This window comes from Bison bison, unplaced genomic scaffold, assembly GCF_000754665.1.
Source record: "Bison bison bison isolate TAMUID 2011002044 unplaced genomic scaffold, Bison_UMD1.0 scf7180017864263, whole genome shotgun sequence".
NCBI lineage: Eukaryota > Metazoa > Chordata > Mammalia > Artiodactyla > Bovidae > Bison > Bison bison.
The window spans coordinates 1,509,533-1,532,092 of record NW_011494835.1 but is presented as its reverse complement, the minus strand read 5'-3'; the positions used below and the strand labels follow the sequence as shown (position 1 = coordinate 1,532,092).

At 37.8% G+C, this 22,560-nt stretch overlaps 1 protein-coding gene across 2 annotated transcripts in view; it reads left to right on the top strand.

Moving 5' to 3' along the window:
* Positions 1 to 22,560, top strand: part of GSTCD (glutathione S-transferase, C-terminal domain containing) — a 151,496-nt gene that overhangs the window by 50,285 nt on the left and 78,651 nt on the right. The gene's annotated exons all lie outside the window — the stretch shown is intronic.

Here is a 22,560-nt window from a genome sequence, read left to right as displayed (position 1 = left end):
TTTTTTGCAAAGGAGAGAGATTAGATGGGGCTAAGCCCTCTTTTTAAAAAAAGAAAAAGATAACAAACTTCGTTGACTAAACACTTTCATGCCCTTGGGGACATATTCATACTTAATTTTTTTTTTTTTTCAGCAAAACAAGGAAAGGAAAGAAAATCAAGCTGCCAAAAGCAGTGTTAGAGAAAATGACAGAAAATTGCTTTCGAGTCATGCTTATCTGCTTTCATCTAATCTAAATGGTTTACTGTAAAATTGAGTAATTTTTGGATTACAATAATCTAACTAAAAAAAGTTTTAAAATAATATTTTTTTGTAAAATAGTGTTTTCAGTGTTTCTTTCAAGTGACTTTAAATCTCATCAATAAGCAATAAATATTAGATTCTGACTTACATCTTTGATCAAATTCTTAAGTGATTGTATGAATCAAATTCCAAATGGGAAAAGATGGCACATTCAAATTGGAAATATTCTAGGAGGATTTATATATAAAGATATTAACTATAAAGTCATAGGCAGGATGTCTTAAACTGAAGGGATAGATCAGTAAGTAGCCACAAAGCTGTTTCTACCCCTAATCCTGATTGAAGAGGTAAAAGAAAAGAGAGAAAGTCCCATTAGAGCAAGCTGCTTTGAGAGGGGCAGTAACCTTCAGGCAAGAGACAGAGGCAGCCTCAAGTGTCTGTAGGGGTGAGAGCAGAAGAAAATTACCCTGCCCTCATTCTTCTATATCATTTGCCTTCTATCTCATCTCCTGCTGCGGCTTCTCGCTGACTAAACCCTTCTAGATGCCAGTGGGCAAGGAAGTCTGTAGATGTAGCCGATGCAGGTCACTGTCTGGGCCGAGAGCTAGTTGAATTTGGAGGAGGCAAGCCTAAGATATCTGGCAGAGTAATTCAGAGCTGAGAGAGACGTTAGAGGTCATCTTGATGGTGGGAAAGATTGACGGCGGGAGGAAAAGGGGACAACAGAGGATGAGATGGTTGGATGGCATCACCAACTCAATGGACATGAGTCTGAGTAAGCTCTGGGAGGTGGTGATGGACAGGGAAGCTTGGCGTGCTGCAGTCCATGGGGTCGCAAGGAGTCGGACACGACTGAGTAACTGAACTGAACTGAGAATGAGGAAATCTGAAGCTTGTGGAGAGGTTAAGCAGCATGCATTGGGTAACATACAACCAAGACACATTGTCTATCAGTCTGCTGTGTCCAGAACAGGAGCTCTGCAACCACTATGCTTTGTAATTATGCCAGTGTGCTCTTAAGCATCTGTGCAGATCTCTTGTGCAAAGTTAAACTGACTTGTATTGCTGCCATCTTAACAAAATTAATAAAATTTGAAATTTATTTACCTGGCAGGTAGGATTTGCACTTATTAGAGGAAATGTTTTGGAATAATAGTTTGCCCCATAAAGCTTATATCAGCACCTACTCTAATTGCCTGAAAATTACTTTAAGTGACCATACCTGTTATAGAAAATTGTTCCTTAATGTGACTTTCTTAAATCCTAGAACTGTGGTGGTAAGATAGAGAAAATAGAATAACCCTCTAACTACTGGAATTTTGCATTAGAGGTTTAAAATTTGAAACTCGTTTGATTAAAATTAAAAGCAGTCTGTAAAATTCTTATCATATTAAGAATTTCTGTTCCTAAGATGAATTCTGTCTTTCACTGTTGGAAAATGTTTCAGTTCAGTTCAGTCGCTCAGTTGTGTCCAACTCTTTGCGACCCCATGAACCACAGCATGCCAGGCCTCCCTGTCCATCACCAACTCCCGGAGTTCACTCAGACTCACGTCCATAGAGTCAGTGATGCCATCCAGCCATCTCATGCTCTGTTGTCCCCTTCTCCTCCTGCCCCCAATCCCTCCCAGCATCAGTCTTTTCCAGTGAGTCAACTCTTCGCATGAGGTAGCCCAAGTACTGGAGTTTCAGCTTCAGCATCAGTCCTTCCAAAGAACACCCAGGACTGATCTCCTTTAGAATGGACTGGTTGGATCTCCTTGCAGTCCAAGGGACTCTCAAGAGTCTTCCCCAACCCCACAGTTCAAAAGCATCAATTCTTTGGCACTCAGCTTTCTTCACAGTCCAACTCTCACATCCATACATGACCACAGGAAAAACCATAGCCTTGACTAGACGGACCTTTGTTGGCAAAGTAATGTCTCTGCTTTTGAATATGCTATCTAGGTTGGTCATAACTTTCCTTCCAAGGAGTAAGCGTCTTTTAATTTCATGGCTGCAGTCACCATCTGCAGTGATTTTGGAGCCCCCAAAAATGAAGTCTGATACTGTTTCCACTGTTTCCCCATCTATTTCCCATGAAGTGATGGGACCAGATGCCATGATCTTCATTTTCTGAATGTTGAGCTTTAAGCCAACTTTTTCACTCTCCTCTTTCACTTTCATCAAGAGGCTTTTTAGTTCCTCTTCACTTTCTGCCATAAGGGTGGTGTCATCTGCATATCTGAGGTTGTTGATATTTCTTCCGGCAATCTTGATTCCAGCTTGTGCTTCTTCCAGCACAGCATTTCTCATGATGTACTCTGCATATAAGTTAAATAAGCAGGGTGACAATATACAGCCTTGCCGTACTCCTTGTCCTGTTTGGAACCAGTCTGTTGTTCCATGTCCAGTTCTAACTGTTGCTTCCTGACCTGCATATAGGTTTCTCAAGAGGCAGGTCAGGTGGTCTGGTATTCCCATCTCTTGAAGAATTTTCCACAGTTTCTTGTGATCCACACAGTCAAAGGCTTTGGCATAGTCAATAAAGCAGAAATAGATGTTTTTCTGGAACTCTCTTGCTTTTTCCATGATCCAGCGAATGTTGGCCATTTGATCTCTGATTCCTCAGCCTTTTCTAAAACCAGCTTGAATATCTGGAAGGTCACGGTTCATGTATTGCTGAAGCCTGGCTTGGAGAATTTTGAGCATTACTTTACTAGCGTATGAAATGAGTGCAATTGTGCGGTAGTTTGAGCATTCTTTGGCATTGCCTTTCTTTGGGATTGGAATGAAAACTGACCTTTTCCAATCCTGTGGCCACTGCTGAGTTTTCCAAATTTGCTGGCATATTGAGTGCAGCACTTTCACAGAATCACCTTTCAGGATTTGAAATAGCTCAACTGGAATTCCATCACCTCCACTAGCTTTGTTCATAGTGATGCTTTCTAAGGCCCACTTGACTTCACATTCCAGGATGTCTGGCTCTAAGTCAGTGATCACACCATCGTGATTATCTTGGTCGTGAAGATCTTTTTTGTACAGGTCTCCTGTGTATTCTTTACTTGTAACATTTTCAGCTGCTTTTTACCTTATTCTTTTCACTATTCTGTTAATACATCTGGCCATATTATCTCAAGTAATTTTCCACTTGTTAAATGCATTTGTATTTTACTAGAAGTAAAAGTGGTAGATTATGGAGCATTGTTTCAAATTTTCCCTACGTTCTGAAACTCTTGATTGAAATGTACTTTTCATTAGAAATTATTTTTGTGAACAGAAATTTTTATGTTTTCTTCACATAAATGATCTTGTATTCCAAGTCTCTTCATCCTTTCTCATATAGCTTATGTGAGTATAATGTATAAACTGTTAAACCAAAACACTAGATTATCGCTAAGGTCTTTTATATCTCTGTATCTAAGATTAGAAGTCATCAGTGTCATCTGGACTTCGATGCTGTGTCTACGGTTGTAATATTTAATTGTAAATGCTGCATTGTACCCTACCTACTTTATAAGAGATACATTCTGTTGCTTTTCTACTAGTAAGGTTTAAATATCTATAAAATATGAAAGTTTCTGATTAAAAAAAAAACTGAGTATAAATGCAGAATATTCTCCTTTTTAGAATGCAATAAACTATACTTAGCTAAAATGTACTCTAGCTTCATAAATACTTTCCCTGGATCTTTAAACATTTTCCTTTCATATTTTTCCTTTTATCAGGCAGTGTGATAGATCTTGTCATTGAATGTCAAACCATATTAAACATTTCAGCTACTTTAATATATTTATAATGTTTGCCTTTGAAAAAATTTCAGAATTTTGAAAATTAACACAACAGTCCTCTCATAACACCTTGTTTTTTTTAACGATTCCATAATATTTCATTGAGTAGATGTAATGTATTTTGCTTAATTATCTGTAGTTGAATTTAAAATTACTCTCAATCCTCACACTACAGATAACACTGCAGTGGATATGTGCTGCATATAACTTTTTCTACACTTTGAATTATTTCTCAGAAGTGAGATTTATGGGATCAAAGGAAATGTGAACATTTTTGTCACTGATGATGTATATTAATAGATACCCCAAAAGGGTTTTAACTTGTTTATTTACCATGGCAATGCTTAAGAGCCCCTGCATCACTCCCACTTTCATTGGCATTGTTTCACCAAATAATTTTTGTAATTTTCCCAGACTAATAGACATACCTTGTTTCATTTTGTGTTATCATAGCAAGGTTAAATGTTTTCATTTAATCAGTATTTTGCTTTAGTATCTGTTTCTTGCCAGTTTGAAAGAGTTCCTCAATAAAAATATCAATCTTCTGTTTATTTGCTAAAGATATGTTTTTCTCAGGTTATTGCTTGCGTTTTTTATTTTAATTATCAACATGTTTTTCTTAAACCTGAGTAATTGCACAGGTTTTAGTTCTATTTTGTAAACAGAAAACTACTGCAAAAGTGGACAGTTTCTGTAGGTCCTTAAGAGAACAACAGTCTCAGATAGTCTTAACACTAGCACAGGGTCTGTAAGCTCTAGAAGCCAGCTAGCAATGGTAAAAGCAGAAATCTGAGATTGTTTTCTACCCTGCATATTTTTAATTAATTTCCTATTTGTTCTACCTGGAGTATTTCGCAAAGTCTTTTAAAAATGGCAGCCTGTCTCCATTGTGCTAATAGGAGCCAAAGAAAAATTTTTCTGTTATTATTATTGTTTTAATTGAGAAAGAATGGCACCCCACTCCAGTACTCTTGCCTGGAAAATCCCATGGACAGAGGAGCCTGGTAGGCTGTAGTCCATGGGGTCACTAAGAGTCGGACACGACTGAGCAACTTCACTTTGACTTTTCACTTTCGTGCATTGGAGAAGGAAATGGCAACCCACTCCAGTGTTCTTGCCTGGAGAATCCCAGGGATGGGGGAGCCTGGTGGGCTGCTGTCTATGGGTTCGCACAGAGTCGGACACGACTGAAGCTACTTAGCAGCAGCGGAAAACATACCCTGAGAAGGGAGCATGAAGGTGGAGGTGATAATTCAAGTGAAACCCACGTGAAAGGTGAAGCTGAAGGGGACACAGGGAAGCCACTTTGTCCAGCTGTCCTACACCTGGAGTGTTAAATGTTACTAGTTGGTTTTAGTTCAACAAAGAAGGTGATTACTTACCTTCCCAGATACTATCCCGCCCCCAACCAGACAGCTCTTTGAGGGAGGAAAAGGTATTCCTGTTTGGAACTCATCCCTGGCTGAGTGACCAGCATAAAGAGAGCAGAGATTTAATGAATTCCTGAATGAAATAATAAATGAATCAAATGAGGAGAACTAGAAATAGGAATCAATTGGAGTTGCAAATATAATATTGATTCTGACTACTGCAGGTCCCCAGAGGAAGAAAATAAAAATTACATTCTTCTTAAAATGGCTATACTACCCAAAGAAATCTATAAATTTAGTACTGTCCCATGACATTTTTCACAGAACTGGCATAAATAATCCTAAAATTTATATGGAACCACAAAATCCCATATTCAGAATTTACCAAAGCAATCCTGAGGAAAAAGAACAAAACGGGAGGCAAAACCCTTTCAGACTTTGGACAATACTACAAAGCTACAGTAGTCAAAACATCAGAAGGATGCAAGAGTCAGGTTGAAGGGTGCCTACTGGCCAAATCTGGGACAATTTGGATATTAAAATCAATAGTAATGAATGTAACCGATTGAAAAAGTTGGAATCCAGAAATCCAAACTGATACAGAGAATGATAATAAATGAATGAGGGAGAAAGGAAAACTTTTCCTTAATTGCCAATTAATAAATATAGAAGGAATTGTGAAGGGCAGAAAATCACCATTTTTAAACATTATAGTAGTTAATAGTAATTGATTCAGGCAAGAATCATTCATGGATGGTAAATGAAATGTGATGAAGAAAAAGGTACAGCTTCAAAGTACTTCCCCACAAATTACTTGTTAATTACAAAGGGGAAAATAGTAACTTTATACTGGGTAAACCTGCACATGCCATCTTAATTCAGGTAACCAACATCACCATTACCAACAAAGGGATTCTGTGCACATTACTTCTGTGGTACTTCTGCCCCAAATCTACTACAGCCTGAATCTAATTATGAAGAAATGTCAAACAAATTGACATTTGATGGAAATAGTCTTCAAAATAACTTGTCTATACTCTTCAAAAATGTCTCATCCAAAAAAAAAAAAAATCAAGATCATAGGTAATACACAAAAGTCTAGTAATCATTTCAGCTTAAAGGTAACTAAAGACACATAAAAACTGAATACAGTATGATCCTAGAGTGTGTTCTGAACCAGATAAAAAATAAATATAAAAGATATTATTGGGACAGTTGATGTAATTTGAATATAGAATATTGAAATAATAATATTGTATCAGTATATGAATTCCTGATTTTTATCATTGTACTGTGGTTACATAAGAAAATGGGTAGAGGAATTAAAAAGGGGCAAAACATCTTCAACTTCTCACTGGTTGAAAAAATATGCATATATATATGTATATACACATGCATATAGAGAGAGAGAGAAAGAAAAGAGTATAAATGATAAAGCAAATGGGGCCAATAATTGGTGAATCTGGATATCTCTTGCACTATTTTGGCAATTTCCTTTAAGCTTGAATTATATTAAAATAAAAAGTTTTAAAGCCCACATGCCAACAACTCCCCCAAAACATTGAATTTAATCAAGAACATGCCAAGGAATTAAATTTCAGAAAATGCATATATCACTTTGCTAAAGCAAAAGGAAACCACTTTATTGTAAGACCAAAGATTGTATGTAGCATAGTGAAGTTAAAAAAAAAAAAAGCTAACACTGTACCCAACATATTTATTTCAGAAAGCTGTTTGTTCTAAAGAGTAAAAAGAAAAAGTTCAATTTCCTGAAGATGTAATCTAGTCTTATCCACACCAGGTGCAATATCCCATCTTATCCAAATAAATCAGTCCAAACATATGCTTCTAAGAGCAAGAAAGGTCAAAATTCGTACAAATTGTCCATTTCAAACAAAAAGAAAGAAAGAATGTGAAAAGTGCTCTGTAGAAATAAGGTGCACTTGTGTTCTGGCACGGTTGCTATTAGCAATGAGATGACTTTGACATTAAAGAAAAAAATTACTTGAGGTTCCGCTAAATTGGCACTTGGTTTTTTTTTTTTAATAGACAACATGCAAACAAAAACACAATAATTCTTTTTATATAGATTAAAGTGAAAAACCCAAAGTGAATTCTTTGTATATTTATTAAGGCAACAGATCAGAGGTGATTATTAAGAATTCTGAAGCAATCATAATTCCTATGTGTTGTGAAGCCATAAAAGATTGGTCTGGCTCCTTTTTATTTGTTTTTCTCTTCTCCTGTTCCTCATATTCTCTTCCTTGCTTTTTCTCTCAACTACCCTGCCCGTGCAGGCTAACCTGCATGGCTTACCATGGCCAGGGACAATCAGCTACAGAGGTTGCTGACCTTGTACAAGGCAGGCACAGAAGTGGCACATTTATTCTGACAGGGCATTTACATGAAGCAAACCATCTTTCCGAGCATCTTAATGAAAAACAGTTCCTGCTGGGAAGTCTGTGGGCTTCAGACTGTGAACTGCCTCCTGCTGAGCTTAAACGATGTACCTTTCGTACCTTTCGGATCAGCAGCACCATGTCAGTCTCTGACAGCTGTGTAAGGTGGACTTTGATTTACATTTGCTTTCCCCAAACCTGTATTGTCCTTGTCAAAGAAAAATTTAAATAGGTTAAGAGACTATGAGGCAGAGTCATAAATGACCAAAAAAAAGAAAAAAAACAAAACCCCTGAAAATTTAGATTTCCTGTTGGTGAGATTGTTAATCTTCCCAAAAAGACATTTGTGTTATAGGTCTCTCTTCCCTTAGTAACAAATATTTTCACCTTTCCCTGCTTGTTCTACTTCCTAGGAATGCTAATAGAATACTTTCTAGGAATGCTAATAGATTCACAAAGTTATTTTTGTTTCAAAGAAAGGAAAATCAAATTTTAAAAGTTCAAAGAAAAATCTTTAGCATAAAATACCGGGTAAATTAACATTCCTTTTCCATTTTCTGTGTCTCAACAAAAATACCACAGTACTGGGTGAGAGGACAAAGTAAGAGCTAGGCACTGAATAAGATACTTTACGTATTATTTTACTTAATGATGTGAGGTAAATATTATGGTTTTCTGAGCACTGAGACTTGGAAAAATTAGATAATTTACTTGAGATTATACAGCTAGGAAATGGCTCTAAAATTAGGCCTACATGAAATCTAAGTTTACACTTGTATGCCTCTCTCCTGCCTCCCTGGAATTTCTCTAAATATCTCAGTAATATAAGAATATCTTGACTTTTCAAATAAACCAGGAGGAAAATAACTCTAGAAGTAAAAAGTTTGAAATGAATTTTCAGAATTTAGTATATACTGGCCTTTCAGACTCTCTGACAGACTAATCTGTATGTAATTTGACTAATTGACCAACTTGATAAGTCACTAAAAATTAATACTTCTTATTGAAAAAGAATGTCCAGACTCATGTTAACTGTATGAATCAGTAACAGACTTATCTGTAAATGTTTTTTTAAAAAGGGTAGGAGGTGATAACAGTGCATTTCCTCTGATGTTACAATATCTTCCTTGGTGAAAAGTATGCTCTACATTATGACTCACTCAAATATTTCATTCTCTGTCCAATCAGCTTTTGTACGGCTCAGACTTCTTGTTACCAGCTGGGGAACAGGACATAGTAAAATTTCCTAGAAGCTTTATCCTAGCAGTCTGGTTGATAGCCAGATTCAGTAGCACATATGTTAACTTAGCCAGGAAAAATTTTCCAGAGCATCATGAAGAGAGGCCTTAGGGGAGAGCAGTGAGCCAATGAACACAGCGGTTGAATATTGTAAGACAGCTCTTCCCTAGTCTGAAAGGCTCAGTTTGAATTCCCTGCAGGGCCATCAATTTCACAGTTCATCATCTAGAGCAGGTTGCTGTTAATAAGCCATGGGCCACCAATATGGTGAGGGCACCATTTCTGAAGAAACCCTGAGTCTGTCCATCATGGGAAATGGCAGATACATATTTTGTGCTGCCCTTGTTAAGCAAGGTTGATTATTCATTATTATTAACATGTATTTGTTGGCAAGGAACAATATGGAACATGTAATTAGATACAACATCTGTGCAGCAGGTTTTCTATTCAAGCAGGACTCCATTCTCTGTAGAGGGGAAAATAAGGAAAAAAAAAGAAAGATTCAGTTTTAAAGTCTGAGTATTACATATTTATATAAAGAGCACCACTGATTTAAAATTCATTCTGACCTAACATAAAACAGCTTTTCTGGAACGTCTCTGGAAAGCTAACCAGTACTAACTGAACATTAGGGAGATACCTCAATTCTTTCCCTGTCAGTGGCCCTAGAATTTGGTGGCAAATTTTGGTAAAAATAAATTCCCTCAAACTACTTACTTCCTTCAACATTTTGGTTGATTTCGGACAAAAAGAAAAGAAAAACTTGCCATAATATTCTGTTTCATCTCAAATTCATTTCATTACTTATTGCCATAGATACTAAGTTTCTTTCTAAAGAGTCTCTACCTTTACCTTCATTTAACAATAAATATAGGGCTTCTCCGATGACCCAGTGGTAAAGAATCTGCCTGCAACACTGGGGACTTGCAGGAGATGCAGGAAGATCTCCTGGAGAAGGAAATGGCAACCCACTCCAGTATTCTTGCCTGGGAAATTCTATAAACATAGGAGTCTGGTGGGTTATAGTCCATGAGGTCACAAGAGTCAGACATGACTGAGCAATTAAACAACAACACAATAGCAATAAATATACTTGACAAACTGCAACAATCTGACAGAGAATATTGCAGGGAAAGTGTTATACAATACTGCTGCTGCTGCTGCTAAGTCGCTTCAGTCGTGTCCGACTCAGTGTGACCCCATGGACTGCAGCCTACCAGGCTCCCCCGTCCCTGGGATTCTCCAGGCAAGAACACTGGAGCGGGTTGCCATTTCCTTCTCCAATGCATGAAAGTGGAAAGTGAAAGTGAAGTCGCTCAGTCGTGTCTGACTCTTTTCGACCCCATGGACTGCAGCCTACCAGGCTCCTCCATCCATGGGCTTTTCCGGGCAGCAGTACTGGAGTGGGGTGCCATTGCCTTCTCCGTATACAATACTAATACTTTACTAATAGGCTAAAAAATGAGAAACATGAAATAAAAATAAAAGAATTGAGAACTATAAATTTGCAAATATACTAAAAATTATAATGGTCTTTCTTTTCCAAACTAAAATTCATCTTTAAGACTTCTGGTGTCCTCTTGATATGACGCACTAGGAAGAAAATAATATCAGTTCTGTAGTATTCCTGCTCAAAGTACATCACCTGAATCTAATCATAAAAAACAGACATCCAAATTGAGGTGCATTCTTCACAGAAATTGGCCTGCGTTCCTTAAAAATGTCAAGCAAAGACTGAGAAAGTGTTGCAGATGAAAGGATAAAGATGTGACAAGTAAATGCAATTGGTAATATGGGATTTTTCTGTTACTCTAAAGAACATTATTGGAGCAAATGGTGAAATTCAAACAGGGCCTGTAGTTCTGTATCAATGTTAATTTTCTAATTTCGATGATTATTTTTTGGTTGTTTAAGAAAATGTAATTGTTTTTTTCTTATTTTCAGAAGACAGTCTGAAGTATTCAGGAGTAAATAAGGGGCATCATGCCTTCAAGAATCTTAAATAGTTCAGACAGAATGAGAGAGAGAAGGGAAAGAGAAAGAGAATAAGGCAAAATGTTAATATTGGGTAAAGGGTATCTGAGAGCTTCTTAGTACTCTTCTTGCAATTTTTGTAAGTCTGGAAAGTATATCAAAATAAAAAGTTTAAAGAGACTATAACCAAAAACTTAGTTACATTGTTATGGAAAATACTATAATTCACAGCAATTTTAATTAAAATAAAGTGACTGTAAGGTTCACATAATATATATCCCTTGATTGTTTTCACATATCATGCAGTTGCAGCTGTCATAGCTGTCACTTAAATAGTTTTTTCTCAAATTTAGCTAAACCAACGGGAAACAATGGCATGATAATCCCAAACAGCTGATAATTTAAAAACCGTTTGCAAAGTATTATCTCACTAACTCAAATAAACAGGAAGAATAGTGTATAGCTGGAATAAATGCTATCTTGTTACTTTCTAACAGGTATTGCAAACAAAAATATTAAACAAATGTTACCATACAGAGGTCCTTCAAGCTTATATAAAGGAATGTGTGTTTCATGCACACACACACATATACATATATGTGTTTTTGTTGTCATTTAACACATAGTCTATAAATGGCTTATTAAAACAGCAGCTAATACTGCATTCTTACTAAGCCAGTACTTTTAGATAATTTTATTCTCCAAAAATAATCCTATGAAGTAGTCTCTATTATTACTGTTAAGCTATGACTACACTACTCTCTGAAGTTACATGCTATTGTCTTGGCTTCAGATGCCCTTTTTTGCTCATTTCTTCTCATCAAAATCATGCCTCAGATACAAAGTTCAAATGCCAACTACAATCAAGTGTTCCTCAATCCCACAATCAAAATTAATCACTCCCTCTTCTTAGTTTCTATAAGCCTTTCTTTATTCATTAGCATTAATTAAAAGTTTTCTAAAAATATGCATTAGACACTAAGCTATTTGCACGGGGTCATGGGGAAGAAGGCGGAATTATTAACATAATTTTAGTTATATAATAAAACATTGGTGTTATTAAGAAGTCCTTGAATTTACTGGACACTTATCAATATGCCCAGCAGGGTACTAATCACCCTATAAAGAAGTCATTATTAACATCTTCCTTTTGCAGATGAAGAAACTAAATCTTAGAGAAAACAATGAACTTTAGGCATAACTGATAAATGAAAGAGCCTGGTCTGTGTCTGAAGGCTGTGCTCTTAAACTATTTACTGCCCTCAGGCTGATGGTTCAGTGGAGAAGAAAACACGCATCTAACTATATTATAGCGCGCAATGAAAAAGTAATGTTTTATTTTAAAAAAAGAGGTTAAGGAAAAGCTTATAGGTAACATGAGTATTGAAAGATAAATAGATAAATGAGAAAGAGAAGAAAGCCATTCTGAACTGGCAGTGATGGAGAGGTGTTGGGAATTCTAGGAATGTTTGGAGGGTCCATAGTCTGCATAAGGGATATTAACACTAGAAAGACAAGCACATTTATCCCTTATGAAAGTTAAATACAAAATTATAGGATTTGAACTTTCCCAGTAGTGTGAGATGCATAAACTTGAAATCAATTCAATATCCCTAGCTCTAAAAATGTACCAGACAAAATATATTATGTACCAAAAACATATTTTTGTTTAACAGGTATTTCAGTTCAGTTCAGTCACTCAGCCGTGTCTCACTCTTTGAGACCCCATGAACCGCAGCATGCCAGGCCTCCCTGTCCACCACCAACTCCCAGAGCCCACCCAAACCCATGTCCATCAAGTCAGTGATGCCATCCAGCCATCTCATCCTCTGTCGTCCCCTTCTCCTCCTGCCCTCAATCCCTCCCAGCATCAGAGTCTTTCCCAATGAGTCAACTCTTCACATGAGGTGGCCAAAGTATTGGAGTTTCAGCTTTAGCATCAGTCCTTCCAATGAACACCCAGGACTGATCTGCTTTAGGAAGGACTGGCTGGATCTCCTTGCAGTCCAAGGGACTCTCAAGAGTCTTCACCAACACCACAGTTCAAAAGCATCAATTCTTTGGTGCTCAGCTTTCTTTAGAGTCCAACTCTCATATCCGTACATGACCACTGGAAAAACCGTAGCCTTGACCAGACAGACCTTTGTTGACAAAGTAATGTCTCTGCTTTTCAACAGGCTTTTAATAAGTTGTACTCAATAAGAATCCCAATACATGAAGAAAGCTACTACCATTTTAGTTTTTTTCCATTCCAGAACAGCCATTAGATTGATTTGATCAGAGTTATATACACTGTGAAAATAAATCTGACAGCAGTCTTACAGTGAGTTGGAGGAAAGCAGAAAATGAAGGTTGTGGGAACAATTATAAAGTAATATGACTCCCTAAATCGTGCTGTAACATATTAGAGATAGATGGCCCCATAAAGATCATCCAACGAAATTTTCTTGTCCCAGAGATGAGGAAACCAAGATAAACAGAATCCTTAAGATTATAAATAGCAGATATTAATAGTTAACTTTTGTCAAACAAGTAATTCTCAGGTGGGGAAATGCTGAAATAGAATCTACTGAGCACAAAAGACTAAATGGAAGGCAAATATAAGACACAGAACACAGAAAGAACTTTTAAGATCTGCCTGCATTGAACTTTTAAGAGATGCCTGAGCTTCATGTTCAATACAATTTGCCACTCTAAAGTTAAGTTAAATGGAATTTTACACCAGTCCCCCCTCTTTCCCAGCAGTCTCTGTCGTGCCTGTAAAAATGATATGGATAAACAAATCTGTTTTCCAGTTGTAAAAGTTACATATACATACCAATGGCAGAAAATTTGAAAAACCAATTCACCAAAAATAAACCAAACAAATGAGAGAATCAACTATAAAATTTGCCAGCCAAAGCAGCTACTCTTAACAATTTGGCTTGAAGAACTAGTAACAATTCTGTGGATTCTGGGAGGAAAAAACAGCAGTTGTAAAGGTACAGAGCCAAGGAATCATATGGGGCCTTTCAAAGATCTGAAAATAGCAAGTTGGAATACGAATCTGGGGAAGACATGGAGATAGTGGAAGATGACACAACAGATAATAAACTGCAACTTCCAATTATGGATTCATAATGTGGTCACCAATGATATGTTAGTTTTACCCACGCATTACTGTCTACTTCCTTCCCCAATAGGCAGTCCACAAAGACTGATCCTCTGTGGCTCTCTGTCCTCATGTCAGGGAGTGACACAGTTGGACATGTATAGTGTAGATATCGGAGAAGGCAATGGCACCCCATTCCAGTACTCTTGCCTGGAAAATCCCATGGATGGAGGGGCCTGGTAGGCTGCAGTCCATGGGGTTGCTAGGAGTCAGACACAACTGAGCGACTTCACTTTCACTTTTCACTTTCATGCGTTGGAGAAGGAAATGGCAACCCACTCCATTGTTCTTGCCTGGAGAATCCCAGGGACGGGGGAGTCTGGTGGGCTGCCATCTATCGGGTCGCACAGAGTCAGATACGACTGAAGCGACTTAGCAGCAGCAGTGTAGATATACATTTTTATTGAGATAGAATTGACACATTAGCATTATATTAGTTTTGGGTGTATAAACTAATGATTCCGTATTTGTGTATATTGCAAAATGATCATTCCGCTAAGTCTAGTTACCATCTTTCACCATACATAGTCATAGAAAATAGTATTTTCTTGTGATGAGAACTTTTAATACACACTTTCCTAGCACCTTTCAAAAATACAATACCATGTTATTAACTATAGTCACCATGCTGTCCATTTTACATCCCCTGACATTTATAACTGGAAGTTTGTACCTAGAATATATTTTTTTTAATGAGGTAGAATGTGTTTTCTGAGATGAATTAAGACTGTTCATTACTGAAAACAGCTGAATTGACTAATTGACCTTTCAAAATATAAAATTTCTTTTTACTTAGAAATATGCAGGAAAGAGTAAAATGGAAGACATCAGTTATTACTCTCAAGAATAGAAATGTTCAGACAAATTCAGATAACCTTATCTGAAATAAAGGCATAAATCAGTTGAAAATCGAGAATCAATTTTTAAAAGTTTATGTGGGTCTGAAAGTAAAAAGAAAAAGCAAAAAGTTCATGAATAGAAACCGATCACTGTAAATGGCAACATGGAACTCTGAAATGTCAATTTCACACTGCACTAAGCATATCCTTCCAAACACTACCAAACTGCTGTTTGGAAAAATATCAACACCTGACGCTACATTCCTTGGAGTAATAGGTCAGACATATTAGCCAGGTCAGGTACAAAACTGCCTCCACTAGGACCTACCACTCAGGAATCATTTTCCATCTGTTTCAGTGTTTTATCACTTTTAAATCAGATGTGTTAATTGACCTAGAAAAGCAGCCAACTCCAAACAACTCCATGGTTTGGCTCAGTACAAGTAAATGCTAAGAATATCCTAAAGAAAGCAGGTGGGGGAACTTACAGTGAGTTAGAACATATTCATCTAGGATTTCAGGCTGACGGCCGAAATATATAACCTATTGCTGCAATCTGCCACTCATATACCCTCTGCAGTCAGGTGCCCACCAAGTGCTGACAGCCCCAGTCTGAATCACTTATTAGGTGATAACAATTATTCAGGGGAGAGCTGACTATTTTCCATATGAGAAGTTCTTTGGGGAAAACACTTGCAATCTGGCCTCAGGAAGTGAAGGCAAAGATACTTCCAGTCTGACAACAAAGCAAAAGAATGTGTTGCTGTCTTACTCTGAACCTCTGGGGAATTTTCTCCCTCAGGGAAACTGGGGCTGTGGGTTACCCAGCACTACCCAGACCCTCCCTGACATGAGTAAATGAGGTCTGTCAGTGATATGCAAGTAAAGAGCAACTCCAGAAATAGAATTTTCAAACTTAAGGAGATATAATTGAGGGTGATAAAGCACACAGACACAGAAAAAGGTGACTTAGACTTCAGGCACACAAAAAGGCCCAGAGCCCTTAGCAAAAGTAACAGGGTGGAATTCTCTCCATGTGCTTTTGGTCAAGTTTCTTTCCCTGGTGTGTGCGCACATTGCTACACCCCAGAAACAAACGGCAAACAAGCCAGCTAGCTGTCCATTGCACTGAAATACCAGGTTTTTATTATATCATCAACAAATGGCGGCCAAGGAGGAGTCCATAAAAATGCTTTAGCCCTTAAGTGAAAGACAGCTGGCAGAGTCAAAGATTTGCAGAATCAAGAAGCCAGATAAACATGGCTTCATATTCAATAAATATAGCAAATTTACTGTAGTCTTCTCACAGAGAAAGATTATTTACTCTGCCCTTTTAATAGATAAGTTATTGGTCTCCAGTACTCATACTCTAGAATGTCACTTATTAATGTCCAGAGGACCAGAAAACTAGTAGATTGTATCAGTACTGCCTCTGTTTTTCTCTGGAAAACTCGTTTTTAGGAATTAACAAGTAAACCTACAAAAGAGATACATAAAATTATTGTTATTTGCCCTTAAGAGTTCTGAAATGATAAGATTTTGAAATCAAAAGAATTCAAATTCAGCCACCCCACTTCACCCCCCCAAAAAAAAGCTCCACAAAATTGGCTTTTATTACAAGAGAGAAAAGGCATAAAGTATGACATTAAAGGCTGTCAATGAGCTGATTTGCCTTAACCAATCATCCACAGTTGGCATTACTTCATAAAACTAGTTTTCTGACATTCACTTGAAATTCCCTTTCCATACCCATTCTCTCTAGTCTTGTTAATGCTATTCCCTCTCAGTAAAATACTTCACATTCTTCTTTCTTTTAATCTAAAGTTTATTCTGTTTCAAGGCCAAATTCAAGAACTGCTTGACCAGCTTGACACCTTTCCCAACCGAAAATCAGCATCCTTCTTTTCTGGCCTTTTCCAACACCTACTGTTCAGTCTTTCCAATTCAGTAATCTTTCTCTGCAGAAATTGTGTTCCTAAAATGTAATACAGTTGGCAAGACAGACCCAGCTGGTAAGATCAAAGTCTCATAGAAACAGGGTATTAAGAAAAAAAAAAAATCTTTTAGATCTGTTTTCCTTGAAAAGAAAGTTCTGAAAGTCGTCTGTTCCAAAGCATGTAGATTTACTGGAGCTATCTCCTCTTATGGGCTTCCAAATAGGAAATCCTGCTACTGAAGTTGACTCTCCAAGTTCAATGTCAGGAGGCTGTTATCTCTTGAGACAGCCCTTACTGACTTAGAACACTGTTTTCTACATGAATTTTCCCTTGTTTTGTCTTTGTTTCTTTCTTGCTCTCTCTCTCTTTCTTTCTTCCATTCTTCTTTGCAAATCTTAGCAAAATGCTTGTTCTATTAACTGACCAAATTACTAGGCTGCATAACAGTTTTCTGGACTGGTTTTCTTCATAGAGTGAAGGCTGAGAACACACAGGCTTCACAGAGGGGGATGTACTAAATTGATCATGCTCTGTTGTTTAGGGACACATAATTATAAGAATGAGTTATCTCAAAACACTGGTTTTTGAGAATTAATGTAGTATTGACTTTTAATAGTAAAATAAATGTATTTCTCATGTCAGTCCCAATTTTTTCTAATACAAAGGCTCACAAACCTGCTTTGTTCCCTCATCCAATTCCTAAAGTGGACAAATGTGAGTTTTGGAATATTTAATTAGCCTTTATAGACATACCCATTAATAATACATACTTTATAAGGAAAATTTTTTCAAGATTTTCTTCTTAATTGCAGTATTGCTAAGCAGACTTGGGGCTGTAGTATATCCAAAGACAGATGAGCAAATCTTGAATCTTTCTTCAAAGCTATTGTGCATTTTGAACTACGAATTTTACTATAAGAACATGAAATTGGAATTTGTGATTATATGTGATTTCTCTGTGTGTTTGCTATCAACATATAGTCATTGAAACAGAGCTATAAAGGGGCTTAAAAAAAATCACTAAACTTTTTTTTTTAATAGAGGAGCAAACAGGATGTATTAGTTATGTATTGCTGCACCCCCAAATTTAGTGGCTGAAAACCGTGAACATTTATTACATCACAGTTTCTGTGGTTTAGGAACCTGATGGAACTCGGTTGGGTCTTCTGGCCTAGAACTTCTCACAGGCTGCTTTGAGCTGTGGTTTCACTTTAATCTCAACTTAGAGATGTTTTACTTCCACACCTGTATGTATGCCAGTTGGCAGGATTCAGTTCTCGAGCACTGTTGGAGTGGAGGCCCAGGCGCTCACTGACTTCTGAGCTTTGTTCTCATAGGCTTCTCCATAGGACAGCTCACAGCATGGCAGCTGGTTTCTCTCAGAATGAGCCAGAAAGACAGCAAGCTAAAGAGAGAAACCACAGTCGTCTTATGACTTAAGCACTGAAGTAACATTGTGTCACCTTTACTGTATTCTGTTTATTAGAAGTAAGTCACTAGTTTCAGCCCACAGTCAAGGGGAGGGGATTGCACAAAGGTGTGAATACTGGGAGGGGTGATTGTAGAGCACCATTTGGAAGTGCCTCCCATAGAGATCCAGAGAAGTGAAGCATCCCAAGTTATACAGTTTCTCAGTAGAAGCATAGGGTCAGCTCTCTGATTTCTCAATTCCCAGTCCACCATGCTTTTGCATTTTAGTCATTAAAAAGGAGTTGATGACATAACTCTTTCTCTTTGAGAAGAGAAATGACTTTTAATTTCCTCCAGCTCATGAGATTACATATAATATTGCAGTAGGGGAAAGATGCAGAGAGGGAAGCATAAATAATATTACTGAATTTGCTTTCCTACTCAGTGGAAATCATGCCAAGTTTAAAGGCCATAAGGGAGAGCTTAGAGATCTCCCAGCTAAGCCTTTCAAATATGCAACTAGACCCAGATTTGTTAGTTGGGCACTTCTATAATAAGCTCACATTTTAAAAGAAAGTGATTGATGAGCACATTAGCATGCTCCACAAGTCCTTACATAAATTAAATTACAGCACCAATAAAATATAGGCAAGTAGGAGTGTTAATATAATTTAAAAATATGAAAGGCATCAGTAATACTGTGCTTGAATCCAGTGGCACTGTTGCCGTCAAATGCTGGGGAATAAACCTTAAAGCGTGCTGGGAGTTGGAATACAGAGGAGGATGCATCCATTTGCAACTTGTAGAATAGATGCATAAAAAAAATAAGCAACACAAATTATCACCATTGTTCTTAGAGCAGTTGTTAGTTCAAGAAGAAGTGGTAAGAGTCAACATCCAGTCGAACTTATTGTTTAATCACTGTAATAAAGCACGGCTTGCTAATATACTGGTTTCCCAGGTGGCTCAGTGGTCAAGAATCTGCCTGCCAAAGCAGGTGACACAGATTTGATCCCTGGGTTGGGAAGATCCCCTGGAGAAGGAAATGGCAACCTAGTATCCTTGCCTGGAGAATCTGATGGACAGAGGAGCCTGGCAGGCTACAGTCCTTGGGGTCACAAAGAGTTGGACACAACATGGAGACTAAACAACAACAGCAAGCTAATATACACGGCAAACAATGTTATGTCTCTCACAAGAACTTGAGTTTTTTTTGTGGTCTGAAAAATAGGCCATGACAAAAAGAGAAGACAGACATTCCTCTGTTATAGATTGTGGAGACTGCTAAGAAAAAAGAGTAAGAAATGCTAAGATATAGAACTTACTTGGTTGATGAGTTAAACATGTTTAAAAAAAAAAAATGTTTTGAGTAACTCCCTCTTGTCACTGATATGTCTCCATGCAAAAATTACTTCTTTAGAGAAATATCTCTTGACCACTCTGTCTAAACTTATTCCTTCCCCTTTTACTGTCTTTATCAGGTTATCCTGTGTGATTTTTCTTAGCAGTTATCTAGTTTTTAAAATCGTCTGAGACCAGATAGCTTTTCTATCTCATTCACTACTGGATTCCCGGAATTTAAAATAACTGGAAAGGACTTCCCTGGTGGTCCAGTGTTAAGACTCTGCGCTTCTACCACAGGGGGCACGGATTCAGTCCCTGGTGGGGGGGACTAAGATCCCACATGCCCTATGGTGTGGCCAAAAAGTTAATTAATTTATGAAAAAAATAGTACCTGGAATATAGATAGTAGGCATTTTATGCTTATTTGTTGAATGAATAAATACAGTATTCCAAACACACTGCAGTAAAAGAATCTATATGTCAGAGCTTTCCAGACTTTCACCCTCAGCATGCCTATAGTTTTTTAGACAGCACCTCTAAACCAGTGAAATTAATGTGGTGTGATTTACTGTTGAAATTGTGAATTATTTCATCTAGTAATTTGTGTGGTAACCAACAGATGTTCAGTATAGCTATGTTTCCTTAAAAAATGTAACATATTCCACAATACTACTGTAGTAAGTTCACTATAGCTCCCTGGGGAACCATAATCTAACATGGTTTATCTCATTTGTTAATGCCATAAGTTAAAAGCTTGGATGTCCAGGAAGGAGGCTCAGTCTCTTCCTATGAAGCCATGCGATCCAGTAAGCATCACAGTCAGTATCAGATCAGGGCCCAAAGTATTGACCTAGAAAGAATCAATCTTAGTAAATGCCTAACTAAATAAAATCAGGACATGTTAAATAATTCTAGAGCAGAGTCAGGCTCCCAAACAACTCAAGAACCTCTAAGTCTAGAAGTGAGTTGTTGTTGTATAATCTCCTAAGTTATGTCCAACTCTTTGCGACCCTGTGGACTACAGCACGCTAGGGTTCCCTGTCCCTCACACTCTCCCAGAAATTGCTCAAACTCATGTTCATTAAGTCTGTGATGCTATCCAATCATCCCATCCTCTGTTGCCCCTTTCTCCTGCCTTGAATCTTTCCCAGCATCAAGGTCTTTTCCAGCCAGTTGACTTTCACATCTGGTGGCCAAAGTATTGGAGCTTCAGCATCAGACCTTCTAATGAATATTCAGGACTGATTTCCTTTAGGATTGACTGCTTTGATCTCTTTGCTGTCCAAGGGACTCTGAAGAGTCTTCTCCGGCACCACAACTCAAAAGCATCAATTCTTCAGCACTCAGCCTTATTTACGGTCCAACTCTCAACTCTCATATCCATACATGACTACTGGAAAAACCATAGCTTTGACTGGATGGACCTCTGTCGGCAAAGTAATGTCTCTGCTTTTTAATATGCTGTCTAGGTTTCTCGTAGCTTTTCTTCCCAGGAACAAGCATCTTTTAATTTCATGGTTGCAGTCACCTTCCACAGTGATTTTGGAGCCAAGAAAATAGAATCTGCCACTCTTTCCACATTTTCCCCTTCTGTTTGCCATGAAATGATGGGATCGGATGCCATGATCTTCGTTTTTTGAATGTTGAATTTTAAGCCAGCTTTTTCACTGTCCTCTTTCACGTTCATCAAGAGGCTCTTTAGTTTGCTTTGCTTTCTGCTATTAGAGTGGTATCATCTGCATATCTGAGGTTTTTGATATTTCTCCTGACGGTCTTGATTCCAGCTTGAGAGTCATCCAGCTCCACATCTCACATGCTGTACTCTGCATATAAGTCAAATATGCAGGGTGACAATATACAGCCTTGAAGTACTCCTTTCCCAATTTGGAACCAGTCAGTTCCATGTCTGGTTCTAACTGTTGCTTCCTGACCTGCATACAGGTTTCTCAGGAGATAGATAAAGTAGTCTGGTATTCCCAACTCTTTAAGAATTTTCCACAGTTTGTTATGATCCACATAGTCAAAGACTTAGCATAGTCAACAAAGCAGAAGTAGATGTTTTTCTGGAATTCCCTTGCTTTCTCTATGATCCAATGAATGTTGGCAATTTAATCTCTGGTTTCTCTGCCTTTTCTGAATCCAGCTTGTACATCTGAAAGTTCTTGGTTCACATACTGCTGAGGCCTCGATTGAAGGATTTTGAGCCTTATCTTCTAGCATGTGAAACGAGTGCAGTTATACAGTAGTTTGAACATTCTTTAGCATTGTCCTTCCTTGTGATTGGAATGAAAACTGACCTTTTCCAGTCCTACAGCCACTGCTGAGTTTTCCAAATTTGCTGGCATATTGAGTGCAGCATGAAATTAAAAGACGCTTGCTCCTTGGAAGAAAAGCTATGACCAACCTAGACAACATATTAAAAAGCAGAGACATTACTTTGCCAATAAAGGTCTGTCTAAGTCAAGCTATGGTTTTTCCAGTCGTCATGTGTGGATGTGAGAGTTGGACTATAAAGAAAGCTTGAGTGCCAAAGAATTGATGCTTTTGAACTGTGGTATTGGAGAAGACTCTCGAGAGTCCCTTGGACTGAAAGGAGATGAAAACAGTCAATCCTAAAAGAAATCAATCCTGAATATTCACTGGAAGGACTGATGCTGAAGCTGAAGCTCTAATACTTTGGCCACCTGATGCAAAGAACTGACTCATTGGAAAAGACCCTGATGCCGGGAAAGATTGAAGGCGGGAGGAGAAGGGGACAACAGAGCATGAAATGGTTGGATGACATCACCAGCTCAATGGACCTGAGTTTGAGTAAGCTCCAGGGGTTGTTGATGGACAGGGAAGCCTGGCATGCTGCAGTCCATGGGGTCACAAAGCCTGGCATG